The sequence below is a fragment of the Nannospalax galili genome, unplaced genomic scaffold (genome assembly GCF_000622305.1).
Source record: "Nannospalax galili isolate Female #2095 unplaced genomic scaffold, S.galili_v1.0 scaffold1920, whole genome shotgun sequence".
NCBI classification, from domain to species: Eukaryota; Metazoa; Chordata; class Mammalia; order Rodentia; family Spalacidae; genus Nannospalax; species Nannospalax galili.
In genome coordinates, this window is record NW_008345683.1 from 311733 (window position 1) to 328671 (window position 16939).

Here is a 16939-nt window from a genome sequence, read left to right on the forward strand (position 1 = left end):
CCAGTAATATCTCTCTAAGGTCCTTTCTGTGGCGGACCTGTTGCCTCTCCAGTACCCTGGTCAGGCTTACTTCCTGTCTCTTTTCCTTTCTTTCCTCCCTTTGTTCTGCTGTCTCTCTTTTATTATAAACCTTTTCCGCCACTGCTATTAAGTCCCTAAGATTCTTTTCCCCTAGTCTATCCAAAGATTGCAACTTCCTTTTGATGTCAGGGGCTGCCTGATCTACAAAGGCAAACATTACAGTCTGTGCTGATTCCTCCGCCTCCGGGTCATATGGAGTAAATCACCGGAAGGCATCTTGTAATCTCTCTACGTATGCGGCTGGGCTCTCTTCTGGCCCCTGTCTGACACCATAGACCTTAGACATATTAGCAGGCTTTCGAGCTGCCGTCTTGAGACCTGCTAACAGAGTCTGGTGATAGACTAGGAGCCTCTCCTTACCTTCTGCCATGTTATAGTCCCAGCTGGGGCAGGTGGAGGGAAAACTGGCATTAATGATGCCTGGGTCTGTGGTAGCATCCCCGATGGGGCCCGGAACCAATTTCCGGGCAGCTTCCAGAATTCTATTTCACTCTTCAGTAGTGAACAGTACACCTAGGAGTTGGTGGCAGTCATCCCAGGTGGGCTGGTGAGTGAAGAGAACAGTTTCTAATAAGTTAATCAAGTCTTGGGGGTTCTCAGAGAAAGGCGTGTTCTGTGAGTGCCAATTATAAAGATCACTAGTGGCAAAGGGCCAGTAGTGAAAGGGCTGATTGCCTTCCCCATCTGGGGGCCCCACTGGCCTAAGGGGGAGGACAATGGTTGGGGGGTTGCCCCCCTTCGACTCCACATGGCTTATGCGGTTCCTTGTGGGGGTGGTGGTGACTCTGCAGGGTCAGGAGGCGGAGGCTGCGCTTGTGGTGCCATTGGTGGGGCACTCATTTGGGGGGAGTATGGTGGGGGGAAAATGTCTCTCTCCTCTGTCCCCCTCCCGAAGAACGTGTCTCTCTTCAATCTTTGGTTTGAGAGAGAGAACCTGTAAAGGTGGAGAGGGAGCAGTTGGATTAATCAGGGGAAGGAAGGACTTGACCCAAGGGAGGGGGCCATTAGGTCATTCAATGAGGCCTCGCCAGGTCACGATGTATGGAATCTGATCTTGATGGCCCGTCCATGGGCGGAAGACATGGTCCTCTACCCTAGAGATCAAAGTTAGGTTAAAGGTTCCTTCTGGAGGCCAACCGACATTAAAGGAGGGCCAGTCAGCCTTGCATAAGGTCGTCCATTTCCTTTTTTCACATCTACACCATTATTATGAGCAATCGTCTTTATGTCCCCGCAATGGGCTAGTGTTAGGTCCAGAGGGGAGGAGGGTGTATTGCCCATGATGTTTGTCAGTCTCATCTGTTTCATCAACAAGGAAGTTAGAACGAAGATCACAAGACACAAGAAGGATGCAGACAGACAGAGGGCCCAGAACAGACTGCCACAGCTCTTAGAAGGTCTGGATTCCCGCCTGCGAGGGTTTCCTAGCACGATTATGCCAAAGACCATACAGATAGGATGCATGTGTCCCAACATGGTTGCGTGGTCCTCTGAGGTTTCAGACCGACAGATGCCCTGGTGGATTGCCCAGTGTGGGGCACCCACCCCGATGAGGATGGGGATGTCTCCTGGATCCTCTAGGTCACTTTCTTAGTGCATCCGCTAATATTCCAGTGACAGAAACCAAATTCAGACAACCGCGACCAAAACGAAAGTGCAGAGAAGACAAATGGACAAACAGACTAGTTACACAAAGACATACATGGCCGGTTGAGCACAAACCTTTTGGGGTCGGGTTCCGGGGGGGGGGTCTCTGAAGATCCCAGACGAGCCCCCAAATGTTATACTTCAGCCTCAGGACCCCAAAGAGACCAGCGACTGCCTGACACTTCCAAAACTGCAAAAGCATGGTTTGTTGAACAAAAGTACAAACTGCGGTAGGGACCTTAACACAGAGACTGGTGCCCGAGCATTATGAGAAGGCCCAGTCCATCGTTTGGGCTGGCCTTTTATAGGGGGCCCACCACAGCCTTATGTCATAGTGGGGTGAATGTATGGGGCTGTAGGTGATTGGTTGTTTATTTGTCAGGCTATTTTGACCGTTTGTGGTTGGAAGGCAGTTTTAACCGTTTGTGGCAGTCGGTCTCTGGGTATTCCAGGAACTACTCACTCTTACTGGAAAGATTCAACTGGAGTGTTTAATAAAATGGAGGTTGGTTTTAAAATGGAGTTTCCACAGCTCTTCACCAGACAGAAGGAATCTCCCTTATAGTTGTTGGTCAAGGTACTCCAAGAGACTCCCAAAATAACACATGGTATTATCTCAGCCCTTGATTGAATCCCAGAACTTGAAAGTAAGACCCTATTGCTGAAGACAGGATGTACTTCAGACACAAGACTTGGATCAGTGTAGCTAGAACTGACCTGGAAGAGTCCTTCCTGAAGACTAGCTCTCATAGTATCAGAGGATACAATGTAAGCTGACAAGGAAGAAAATCAATCAGTGATCCAACTCAAATGTAAAGTCTAATAACCACAAAAATGACCAGCACAGTAAGCTTTTTTGTCTTTATCTTTTTGAGACAGGATCTCCCTATAGCCCCAGCTGTCCTGTAACTCACTATGTAGACCATGCTGGCCTTGAACTCACAAAGATCTACCTTCCTCTGCCTCCCAAGTGCTGGGATTAAAGGCGTGCACCACCATGCACTGCTAGTAAGCTATTTTTATTGGTGCAGTAGGTAGTGGCACTTTTACCTTGGGGGTAATCAACAGCTATCTAATTGGACTTAAAGCTGCTGAGTGGGAGGGACCTCATATGTGGTACTGTGAACATAGAAAAGCACACATGGCTGGAAATGTAATGGATCCTCCCTGGACAAATGTAATTTTTGAGGAGTCATTTTGGAGACAGGATTTCCCTGCAGTCCAGCTGTCCTAGAACTCACTGTGTAGACCAAACTGCCCTTGATTTCATTGAGATCTGCCTGGCTCAGTGTCTGGAGTTCTGAGATTAAAGGCATGTGTCACCACATCTATCTCAAATGTAATTTCTTATGGTATGCTTAAATATGTATCCTTATATTTGCAGACAAGTATACCTCCTGCCACTGATCAAACAAGCTTCTTTTTGCAAAAGATTAAGGCAACTACAAAGTTCCACAACTGGTCAAAGACAGAGAATAAGTGCCTGTGAGATGCCAAGACCTAAATGGCTTACCTATAATGGAACCTCTATACCTAAGGCTTAAGGAATATAGCAGAACGGGGGCAAAGGGAATATTAATTGATCTCTCTACCTTCACCAACAAAGTTTCCTCATGCAACAGATGGTAATTAACAAAAAACACAACTGGCCAAAATGTAGAGAATAAGAGAATTCAGAGTGTATGTCCCTAGATAGAACTCCTATAGTAAACCTCTGCCACCCAGGGCTCAAGGACCATTGAAGAAGAGGGGTCAGAAAGACTGTAAGAGCCAGGGGTGGAGGATGACCAAAAGGAAACAGAGTTCTACAGGTGGCTAGGAGCTTGTTCATGTGAACTTACAGCAATGGTGCACAAGGAAACAGAGTTCTACAAGTGGCTAGGAAGTTGTTCATATGAACTTATAGCAATGGTGTCAGCATTCACAAGACCCATGCAAATTCGAAGGAGTCAAAAATCCAGCATAGATGTGGGGAAATGGGTAAGATGCTTCAGACTTAGCTGAGGAACTATTGACAACTGACCACTCCTGGATGAGGGAGAGATGGTCTTCTTTAAGGGAGTGATACTAGATAGGCTGACCAGGATCCAGTGGACGAATTCATACCTAGGGACATCTGGGCACATAAATTTGACTTGATACATCTTAACTTAAATATATGACAAAATGCATAAAATCCAGTGTGGGAGCTATGGGTGGTACAGATAGGGGAGAGGGTCTAAATATGATTAAGATGTATGTGCTGGGTAGCTTCAGTTGTCAACTTGACATACCTTAGAAGTGGGAACAACAATTGAGAAATTTCTTCCATTGGATTGGCCTGTGGCTGAGTTGTTGGGGCATTTTCTTGATTGTGTGATATGGGAGGGCCCAGCCCTTTGTGGGGAGTGCCACCCCTGGGCAGATGGTCTTCTACTGTATAAGAAAGCAAGCTGTAAACCTAGTGAAAGGCTGTGGCTGGGGATGTCATAAACTCTACTTGTGAACCTATAATATTTCATATGCTTCTGTTTCGCTAAATGGATATTATGTGCTTGTCAAATTGTTCTTCCTCCTAAAACAAACAAACAAACAAACAAAACAAAACCCCCCCCAAAAAAACAGGCTGAGCACAGGCCAGGAGAGCAATTCAGTGAACAGTCTTCCTCCATGTTATGTGTTCTAGGTTCCTGCCTTGAATTCCTACCTTGGCTTCCCTTGATGATGAACTGTGATACAAGTTCTTCCCCAACTTGGTTATGGTCAGTGTTTTCATCATAGCAACTGAAGGCAAACTAAGACAATGCATGACATGAAATGCACAAAAATTAAATAAATAATGTATCACAAACTCAATTTAAGACATTCTTACAGAAACTCAAAGTAATAGGGGACAGGACCAAAACAAAACCTAGAGAATGCTAAGGCCTCTATCTAGCACAACCTTGTCTAGCCTAGTTAGCAATAAAACCTCACCACTGAATCCCAGTTTTTTAAGTTCATATTACATAATACATCATTTGCAGCTTCGACAGAAATTTTCAAGTGGTCCTAAAGACCAAGAAAATCCCTATGTATTAAAGTCAAAGCAAGCATCAGAGGCAGACTCAGATATAATAAAGACTTTGGAATCATCACATTACAGTGGCAAGAAAGGTTCCTTGGGAGAAATCTAGTCAGGAGAGTGGGAATCTCTGACCTGGACAAAGACACAACGTTCCAGATTTGCCAGGTCTATCACTGGGTCACAGGACCACCCCTAGGAAGGTCGATTCAACTTGATTCATGGTGAAAAGATAATCTGAATACCTAGTGTGTTAATTTTCTTGACTGGAATCTCTCTGCTTTTCTTCTTTCTGTTTTCTTATCATGCTTTCCCTAACACTCTGGGATACCCCAACATTTTGTGTCTCTTTACCTTTTCTTTAAAGCTCCTCTCATTTCCCACCATGCAGCTGACCTCTATGTGTCTGACCTTCATGCCATCTCTAAGCCTTCTCCCCTCTGTTCTCCTCCTTGTGGCAGCTGCTGAGAACTGCAACTTTCCTGTGCTGAGGAATTTTCTTTAAAGTTCTAATAAATTTGTCCTAAAGCTTCCATTGAGTCACTTCTTAAGTTTTTTTCTATAAATCTCTTTTTATAAGTGGGGAAAACAACTGTAAAAGGGAACCCCATTTCCCCTTGTGTTCATCAGATAAAGGAAGTTAATAATCCATATTAACGTTAATGAATTTAATGGAAAAACAACTGATATTTAGAACAAACATATTGTGTAATGTAGCTAAAAAGGGTAAAAATTCTAGAAAACAAACACACTGCAATAGAAGAAAGTCTTTGGTTGGCCAACGTATTAGTCACTTTTCTGTTACTGTGATAGAAACACTGACAGGAGAAACTTATAGAAAGAAGAGTTTATTTGAGCTTACGGTTCCAGGGGAATTACAATCTGTCATGGCAGGGAGGCATGGTGGCTGGAGCAGGAGCAGCAGAAGCTAAGCTCTCACATCATCATGCAGGCACAGGAAACAAGAGCAACTGGAGATCTGGTAAGACTTAAGAACTCTCTGAGCCCAGCACCCCCAGTGATGTGATTCCTCCAGGACAGCCACACCTTCTAAAACCTCCCAAAACAGTGCCATCATCTGGGGACAAAATGTCCAAATACTTGGAGCCTATGGGGATCATTATCATTCAACACCACAGCCAATCAGCAGAACAAAGAAGGGTAAGGCAAAAAAACAGTGAGCTTAGGGAAACACCAAGAGGAAATTCAAAATGGAATGCAAGAGGAAAACAAAACAAAAATAAGAAAATAGAAATTAATGTGAATTCTAATTTTTAAATAATACTAAAAATTCCATAGTATTGTGAACAAGATAATATAATCTGAAACCTGGACAGTAAATAAAAGGAACTAAAGAAAAAAATCCAAAATGCTTGAGAATTATGGAGAAATTACAGCAGATATAATAGCATAATAGATGTATCATAAAAGAGGGTGGAGGAGCCCAAGAGTCATTTAAAGTAACGATGGCTGTGAAATTTTAGATTATGATGTTGGAACTGTGAAAATAAGTCCCGGGGGGTGAGGGGGAAACACCCTAATTTTCAAACTGAACTTTCTGAAAGGCTGATTAACTGATTAAAACTTGAATGATTGTGGATAGTTTCAAAATATTCAGGTCCAGAACCTAATTACAATTTATCTTGTGCTGTCTTTAGATGCTGAAACAGCCATTCCTTGTCCAGCCCTATATGGAACCTAACATTCTGTGACTACCAGATAAAAACAATTTGGAATGGATTAACTTACCAAAACCTTCCTTTCCACCAACTAAAAGACAAAAAGTGTCATCAGATCCATCTAAGGCCTATAGCTGAGATTTCTGCAGTTTTCTGTAACCACTTAATGTTTCTACCAATATATTTGAAAAGTACCTTGATTCAAGATTTTTTTTTTTTTCTCTGTTACTAAAAAAATTTATGAAACTATTTCCATGTTGGAACATGGAATTGAGAGTGACCTAAATCTGTGTTCCCATGCAATGGTCTCTTATATTTGACTCCAGAATAAACACTCACCTTTTTTTGAGAGAATCCAGTTCAGCCACTCTGGTCATGCCCATCTGTAGCAATGTTTCTCCCATCCACATGGCTCGTTCTGCATACAGGCCCAGGTTAACAGACTCCAAGCTATCAGGGACAACTGGTGGCACACCCTGTAATGGATACACATTAACTGAATGAATGTCTCCTCCCTCCTATGCCCCTCTCCCCGCATCTACAAGGTCACACATTTTTCTCCACAAATACAAGACCCACACTTCTTCTCTTGCTGCTAACAAACCAGAGACAGTCTACTATAAGCACATACTATGGACTACTCATCAACCACATGACGTGAAAATTTCCCCCTTACCCTGATACATATAAGAAGGGTACCCACTCTCCATATGGTTATGAATTTTCCTCAGATGCTGCTATCTGTTTTACTGTCTAGGACATTAATAACTCTTTCAATAAATTTCTTACCAGAAAGCAAAACTTGCTTTAGTGTCCACCTTGAACTCCAACACAAACTGTTCATAAATGCCATGACTTGGATGGAATCTCCGCTGAAATGAGTTTTGGGACCCCCCTGTACCTTTGCTGCTTGTTCTTCCATGCCCAACACTGGCTTCCATTTTCTACTGGTAGAGTTTTGGGTTCTATCTGTCTACTTTTTTCAAAAACCCTGGTGCTGGGTCAGACTAGACCCTGGGCTTGGGTTGTACCCCATTGTCCTGAACCAACTAGTTAAGGGAGGCTTTTTCTTACTCAGTTTATCATTTGTGACATTTGTTACAGCTCCAGAAGGGAGTTTAAGAGTTATGAGTATTTCTTGTTGCTCTTATTCCTCTCCACTAGACATGATTAATTAGCCCCCAAACTTATAATTGGTCTCAAAATTCTCACAGACTTGGATAACTTCATACAGTGCAACAGCAAGTGATTAGTCTTCCAATGACATATTTTCCTACCTTAAAACTGGCTTCCTTTCTGCCAATCAAATACTGTTTTCCAAATCCTTTTACTCAAAGGTTTTCATTTTTATTTTATATGTATGTGCATTTTGTCTGCATGTGTACAAGTGCACCTGGTTCATGCAATGTCCTCAAAAGCCAGAAGACATTGGATCCCCTGGAACTAGTATTGTTAGCTGCTATGTGGGTGCTGGGAAATGAACCAGGGTCCTCTGCAAGAGCAGCCAGTATTCTTAACCACTGAAACACTGCTTGAGTCCTCTCAAAAAGGCTTTATCTGTTAGTCACAGAATGTTAGATCAGATACAGAGATGGGCAAGGTACAAGAGATGTCTACTTAGGGGACTAAATATAGCCTAAGATAAATTATAATTATGCTCTGGACCTATCTGCAACATTACAAACTCTTCACAGTCATTTGAAGTTCTGATAAGTTAATCAGCTTTGCAGAAGGTTCAATTTGAATACACACTTTTTTTTTTCTGGGAACTTTTGTTCACAAAAGTGAAGACAGCCAAAGGATTTCATTAATCAGAAGAAAACTATCAAGCCTAAATGGAGAAAACTGTACTTTCATATCTCTTAAATCCTTCTATATTTAAAAGATATCTAAAATTTTGCTGGGTTATTTCTCAGTGATAAAAAATGATATTACTTTTAAGTTTACTAATATTATAGGTAAAGATGATATAGTGTTCTTACATTAATCGTGTTTTGACATGTTTGCTAACCCAGACTTCCTACTTTACTTGAACCAAATTTTCATGTTGAAAAATTTCCTTGTTTTCACTATCTTTGTGAAAAAGCTTTCTCATTATTCAGAATAATTAGTATTAAAACTCTAATTTAGGGGCCTGGAGAGATTGCTCAGTGGTTAAGAACACTGGTTGTTCTTGCAGAAGACCCAGGTTCGAATCCCAGGACCCTCATGGGAGCTAACAACTGTCTGTAACTCCATTCCCAGGGGATCCAACAGCCTCTTCTGACCTCCACGGGCGTTGCATGACACGGGTGCACTTACCTACATGTGGGCAATACACACATACACATAAAATAATGATAATAAAATCTAATTTAAAATTGACAAAAATATTTTTAATCATACTCAAAATATTCCTCCATTTTGGGGTTACCAATATTTTAAATCTAAGCTCTTGAAGCCAAAGTAAATAAGATTTCTTCCTATTTATAAACAGAAAATTATTAACCAATTAAATTCCTGCTCTTCAAACTTTAACTCCATCCTTGCCCTTTGCCTAGGGAGGGGTTAAGGAACCTCAACCCCACACAGGTAAGTTTGCCAACAAAGCCAATAAAATGTGCTCCCCATCTGACCAGACATCCTTTCCCAATAATGGATGTCTTTAGAACCCATATATGAGGGTTTTATTAACTTTGTATAGAGGAGTTTTGTCTCTGAGTTCCATTTGTGGCTTTCCCATGGCCACTGGTCCCCCATCATGGTTCTTCCACATGTAGAACAGAAGCTCACATTTAGAGTGGGGGCCAGTGTTTCTGCCATATCTATGTACTGGTTCTTCATGGAGGCAGGAGCCTAGAGAAATTCTTGTTGCATTTCTTCATAAAAGGAGTGGGACACCCAGAAGGGTTGAGCCTGCCTTGTCTGTTTAACTTTTTTCACAAATATGACAACTCCTGGGTCCGCAACTTTACTATCAATACATGGGTCAATTCGGCAACCCTCCTCCCAATTCATGTCTCCTGGGTTTAGGGTGGTAAAATTAATGGGGTTACAGGCTCCTGATGCTCAGTCAGGTACAGCAAACCCTTTCTGGAGGAGCATGAATGTATCTCCCTTTTGCCAAGTAGTCCATGTGGCACAATCCAAATAAGGGCAAAAGAATTCAGGAAATCCATGATCACCCCTTCCCTACCCCCCCACATGCATTCTGACCATACTAACCCTTGTTCACACATATGTTTGTCATTGAGTCTGTGCTCTCATTCCCCAGATAAGCTCTCGTATGGAATCAATTCCCATCTAGACTCATTCACTCCCTTACACAGATCAAAGCACAACTATATCTATTGTTTGTTTCAGGTTAAATGCTTGATGGGCAGTAATGTGCTTCCCTTCACTTCTGAATTTCCTGAATGTTAGTCATTCCTCAATCAGGGAAGACTATAAATCAAAACAAATATATTGGTCTTGCCCTAGTTTTCCATATTATCTGTCTACAGGTGAAATAAGTGTTCTTACAATATGTGTAGGATTCTTGAATCTTTCCTTGACATGAAAAGGGGTGTTATATATAAGTGACCTTTCTTCTTGTGTGTGTAAGTTAAAGGCATTGCTTACACCAGGGTGACCTTTCCTCTGGTATGTGTAGATTATAAGCATTGGTTACACTCCAAGGAATCTTGAGTCCAGGATAAGTGGAAACAAGCAAAATGACAAGCTATTACCAACACTGAATGATAGTAATGCATCCTACCCAATGACAATGGTTCTGAAATCACACTGAATAGCCTATAAATGCTTTAAGAAACTGTGATTGGGGGTTCAGGCTTTAGAGATTACTCCCCTGAATCCATGCTGTTGTTAGTAAAATCTTCTGATTCTCCACTCTGATTCCAGTACTTCAGTGTGTTGAATTCCTGTAACAACACAAAGCCAGGGGACTCAAGTTCTATCTCCAGGACCCACATAGTGGAAAGAGAGAGTCATCTCCCACAAGTTGTCCTCTGACTTCCACATGTGCACTGTGGCACATGTGGGCAAACACATGCATGCACACACACAAGCATACATACACATACACAATAAATAAAAATGCAATAAGAAATTTAAAAATGCTAAGTCTTTTTAGAAGGAAGCAATTGACAAAAATTAGAGCAGAAATTTGTGACACTCAAACAGGATACTGAGAGAGAATAGTTGAAGAAACCAAACTTGGTGCACTGGAGGAATTAGCCAAGTCAGCACACCTCCCTCCAGCCAGGTAACTAAGACAAAATATATAGAATAATATTTACTAACCCCATAAACCAAAACCCAGTGCATTGGACATAACAATCAAGTCAACACACCTCTAGCCAAGTAATTAGACAAAATACATAAAATATCAATCATTAACCCCATAAGGGGTCATCACTGCTGATCTCACTCTCATTCAAAAGATAGTAAAGAATGAAGTACCTCTGTGCACACTGGTGTGATGTTAGAAGACACAATATACCAAAGGAATGTGTGCAAAGGACATCCACACCTTCATGCAAGGACAAATATACCCTTAACTCATCTACAACTGTTAAGGAAATGGAATTAAAAATTAATACTCACCCAAAGTAAAGAGAGCATCAATCTGTACGATACCAGTCACCTACGTTCTTTCCCACTCTTTCCTTTGAATTCATGTTCTCTTTGGCTCCTGGCCTATTATTTGATGCTGTACACGTCAAGGCAAGGAATAATGCTTTACTCATTCTCTGACATTCTTATTGTCAAGCTGACACCTAAAATTAGCCATATCAGAAATTGAAATTAAAACCATGATTTTTACATTGTTTAAAAAACTTGAAATGCTTAGATAGTAAATGATTTAAACATATATAGAACCTATATGAAGAAAACATGAAAATCCAATGGAAAAATTGAAGAACAAGTAAGTAGGGTGATATGTATGCTTATTGTTAGTAAATTTCAACATTGTTACCATGCAAATTCTTCTCAGCCTGATTTATACTTCAAACGCTGTCTCATTAGTTTGTAAATTAAATTGATTTTAAAGCTTATCTATAAATGCAAAAGATACAGGATACGCAATGTAATACTGAAGGAGAGCAACACTTGCAAAGCACATAACCCAATTTCAAGGCTTATTACAGGTTGAATATTCTTTTTCCAATGTACTTGGGACCAAAGTGTTTCATATTTCATATTTGCAGTATGTGTGTATGTATGTGTGTGGGGGGAAATATTTGCACATACATTAGGATAATCTTGGGAAAGGAGCTCAATGCTAAACATGAAATTTATTTTGTGTTTCCTGTGTGCCTCATATTCATAGACCAAATTTAATACTGCATTTTTAATCTATTTTTTACTGCCATTTATCAGATGTGGTGGGATGCAGAATTTTCCATTTGGGGTATCATGTCTGTCATTCAAAGTTCTTTGGTTTGGGAGAACTTCAAGTGTTGGATTTTCCCTTTTAGGGATGCTCAACCTGTATAAAATTTTAATAATCAAGGAAGCTCAATTGTGCTAGATAGCTTCAGCTGTCAACTTGACACATGTGGGAAGAGTGAACCTCAATTTTCTCCATCTGAATGGCCTGGGTCCATGTCTGCCAGGCATTTTCTTAATTGTTAAGTGATGTGAGAGGGCACCACCCACTGTGGGTGGTGCCAGTCCTAGGCAGGTGATGCTGGTTTACATAAGAAAGCAGAGCAAGCATGGGCCAGGGAAGCAAGCCAGTAAGCTGTATTCCTCCCTGATCCTGGCTTCAGTTTCTGCCTCCAGGTCCCAGTCCTGAGTTCCCACCTCAGCTTCCTTTGATAATGAACCATGAGCTGTAAACCAAATAAACCCTTTCCTCCCAAAGTTGGTTTTGATCACACTGTTTAATGACAGCAATAAAGAAACCAAACTAGAACAGTCAATACTTGTGAAAAGAAAAGGATATGTAGACCTTACAAATTGGACTTGAAAATTTTGTCAATTGATATTTGGCAAAGTTAAAAAAAGAAGCCAAGGTAAATAGTACATTTTTCCTGCTAGAATAATGAAAATGAAGAGGGAGGGGAGAGGAAGGAAAGTGAAGGAGGGAGGGTAAGAAGGGAAGGAAGAAAGGAAGGGGAGAGGAGAGGAGGAGGGGGCAGGGAAGTAGAGGAAAAGAAAGAAAAAAGGGAAAAAGAAGAAGAAAGAAATGGGTGGAAAGAATATGAAATAAGAAGATGGAAGGGAGAAAATAGAAAACAGGCACAGATCTTACATCTTTCAAATCACTAACTGAAAGTGGTGGGGGCTAGAGAGATGGCTCAGTGGGTGAGAGCACTGGCCGCTCTTGCTGAGGACCCGGTTCCATACCTCCAGGTTCAAGGATCTGAGGCCCTCTTCTGACCTCCATGGGCATTGCATGACAGGGATGCAGTTACATGCATGCAGGCAATACGTTCACACACATTAAAACACTGAACTGAAAATGGGTCATAGACTTAGTTGTGAAAGGTGAAACTGTAAAACATCTAGAAGTTAGTTGAAAACCTAGATGAACCTGAGTTTGTCAATAATTTTGTGGATTCAGCATCAAAACCATGATTTATAAGAAAAATGCTTGATAAGAAAGTTAATTAATGCCAAACTTCTACCATGGAAAGTCAAAGCTGAGACAGTAAAAGAGCAGGGCATATATTAGAGAAAAAATATTAAATCTATATTTGATAAACCATTGATATCCAAAATATACAAACTTTTAAAACTCAAAAATAAGAAAGCAACAACCCTAAGAAAATAAGGGTGAAAGATTTGAAGGGACATCTTCACAAAGAAGGTAGGAATTGGCAAGCAAGCTCTTAAAATGTGCCCAACATCAGTCCTAAAAGGAATTGTAAACTGAAGCCAGAAGCAACACTGCACAAGCCAGCTAAAATTGCTTAATTTTAGAGCAAAACCTGGGGGCTGGAGAGATAACTCAGTGGTTCAGCGCATGGGCTGCTCTTGCAGAGGACCTGGGCTTGATTTCTAGCACCTACATGGTGACCAACAACCTTCCTTAACTTCAGTTCCAGGGGTTCTGACAGTCTCTTCTAGCCTTCCACAGGTACTGTGCAACATGAATGCATTTACATACAAGCAAATGAAACATTCATATGCATAAAATAAAAATAAACAAATAAGAGATTAAAACAAAACCAGCGTTAGTAAGGATGCAGAGCTCCAGAACCCCATTCACTGCTAGCAAGAAGGCAGTACGATATATGGTACATCCATTTTGGAAGCTAGTGTGATAGAGTTCCCAAAGCTAAGGAAACTCTTTCCTTGTGATGTAGCAATCACACTCCTTGCGATTCATCGTTATGAGTTTAAAACTTATGTTAACATAAAAATCTGCACTTGAATGCTCATAGCAGGTTTCCTCACAAGATGTTTTTCAGTGGGTGAATAGATGGAGAAACTTTTACTACATTTATTGAATGGGCTATTATCTGACAATAAAAAGAAATGAACTATCAAGCCATGAAAAGACAGAAGAACCATAATGCATGTTGCTGAGTTAAAGAAGCTGGTGAAATGACTGTCTAATGTATGACTCCAGCTATGTGATACTCTGGGAAAAGCAAAACTGTGAAGGTGGTAAAAAAGGATCAGCAGTGGATAGGGTTTGTGGAAAGTGGCATGAAGAGGATGAATAGGTGATGAAGGTAGATTTCTAAACCAGGAAAACTATCATTGGATGGTGCAATGCTGTGAGTTTCACATTATTCATTTTTTAAAGGTTTTTTAAAAAAATTATTATTTTTAATTTTATGTGCATGAGTGCATTGCCTGCATGTGTGTGAGTGTACCCATGTTGTGCAATGCCGCAGAGGTCAGAAGAGGGCTTCAGATTCCACTGGAACTGGAGTTAAGGATAGTTCGTAGCTGCCATGTGAGTGCTGAGAATCAACCCAGGTCCTTTGCAAGAGCAGTCCGTGCCCTTAACCCCTGAGCCATCTCTCCATCCCCCACACTATTCATTTGTAAAAGCATTAGATAGAGCTATAGATATAAAAAGTGAAACAATGTAAATGACGGTCTTTGATAACAATGTATCAATAATGATTTATTAACAACAGATATTTTCATAACTTCAGAAGCATGCTGATATGTTGGTGTCCTTGTATTTGCCTTCAAGGTTGAGGTAGCTAGCCCTGGGAAGGTTAAACAGTCGAAATTCATTTTCTCACAGCTGGGCTTTTGGGGTCTCAGATCAGCTTATCTACTGAGTTGGTTTGTGCTATGGTCCTGCTCCTTGGCCTCTGAACAAATATCTTCTCCCTGTGTGTTTCTTTACATGGTTGCCCTTCTCTGTGTTCAGGTGCCTCTACCCAAATCTCCTCTTCTAAGAAAGCCACAAGTCAGTCAGCCCCAAAGACCTCAATCTACCTTTGTTACCAGCTTAGGCAGTCTATGGCCACACAGTCACATAAAAACCTATGGTTAGTACTTTAAATTTTGATTTTTGGAGGAATAGTATTTAATCCATAATGGGTTATATGGGCATCTGCACTTTGGACTCATTTATTCTCTAAACTCAACACTGTTCTAAATAATTCTAATAATAAGTCTTAATAAGTCTATTGGATATAGTTCCATACACCTTGATTCCCAGCACTTGTGAGACTGAGGAAGAAGTATGGGGCCAACCTAGGATACAGAGAATTTATGTACAGCCCAAACAACTTAGTGAGACCCTCTCAAAATAGGGAGAAAAAGCATTTTTTTTTATAAAAAAGGATTTCTGTAAAAAAGTTCAGTGGTAGAATGTTTGTATAGTATGTGCAAGGCCCTAGGATCAGACCCCAGCACTGAAAAGACATGAAAATCAACTTAATAACAGTCATGGACTATATCATCTTGCTTCAGAAATATACTGCTTAGCCCATGGTGGTCCCAGGGGATCACAATGGAGCCAAAGAATCCTCTTGCAAATGTCTACAACCATAGTGCTGCATACTGTTCATGTAGAAATGAAATCATCCAATGGCAAAGTTCTCAGAGTCCATTGGTGTTCCTGCATAAACAAATTTCATGGAGAACACTGCTAAAACATCAATTCTAGAACTCTATATCTTTATGAAAAAAAGAAATTAAAAAATTAGATGAAACAATGATAGATCATACTTCACTTACTGTATCAGTCACTTTTCTGTTGCTGTGATAAAACACTGACCAAAGCAATTTATAGAAGGAAGAGTTTATTTGAGCTTATGGTTCCAGAGAAATTATAGCCCATCATGCTGGTGAGACATGGTGGCAGGAGGTGGCTGGAGCAGGAGCAGAAAACAGGGAGCTCACATCTTCAAGCAGCCACAGGGATCAAGAGAGCAACTTGTGATCTGGCAAGATTTAAGAACTCTCTAAACCCGCCTCCAATGACATGCTTCCTCCATTATGACCATACCTTCTAAGACCTCCCAAAACAGTGCCATCAAGTGAAGACAAAATGTCCAAATACTTAGAGCCTATGGAGAACATTCTCATTCAAACCACCACTCTTACTATGACTACAACAAAGATAAAAGAAAAAACTAATGTGAAACATTGCTATAAAGCGTAATATACATAATAATACATTGCTTAGCAGTGGTAATGCATTCAGACAAAGGCATGGGGAGGTGATTTTACCATTGTGTGAACATTATATTGTCCATTAGGTGATACACCTTATGTGACCACTGTCCTGTGTATGGTGTGTCGCTGACTAAAACCCATGAGACTATGTGATGCTTCTCTGTATTTATATAAAGAAACATTACATAATACTGAAAACATCTAAAAACATACAGAGAAGAACAGGATTCTTGGGTAGGAAGGATGGTCTTAATTGCTAAGTTAATCTATAAATGTAATATGAGCCAAATGAAATACTATGTACACATATCCTATTTATTTATGTATGTGTATATTATTTACATAATACCTATATATTTGCATTATTAGTTGAATATAGTTGACATAGAAAATTGAACACTTAAAATCTATAAAATTTGGGAACAGTTTAAGTAATGAGGAGAGTTAATCCCAGTAATCTTATAAAGCAAATGTCATTTTAAAATGTTACCTTATTGGGACTGGAGAGATGGCTCATGTATTTGAACTCTTGGTCCCAAGTGTTATTTTGGCAGTGATATTTTGGAAGCTTGTGGACTGACCCGCTGGCTGAAGAAGCGACCTTGAGCTGTACAGCCAGACTTGCTTCCTATTTTCTTCCTGCCACCTGCTCCACTAAGATGAGAGAAAGCAGCCACTATCTGCTCCCACCACCACAGAGCCACCTGTTATCCTGGTGGCCGAATGCCGTCAATCCACAGGACAGAGGAAACCCCTTTGCTTTAGGTTGCTTCTTCTCAGGGATCTGAACAATAAGCAAGGAGAAAAACAACCAAAGCCATGCTTCAAAAAAGAAACGCTGATCATTTTAAACTCGGCTTCAGAAGATACTGTGTAAAAAGTAGAGATGGTATTTTCAGAGCCGACATCT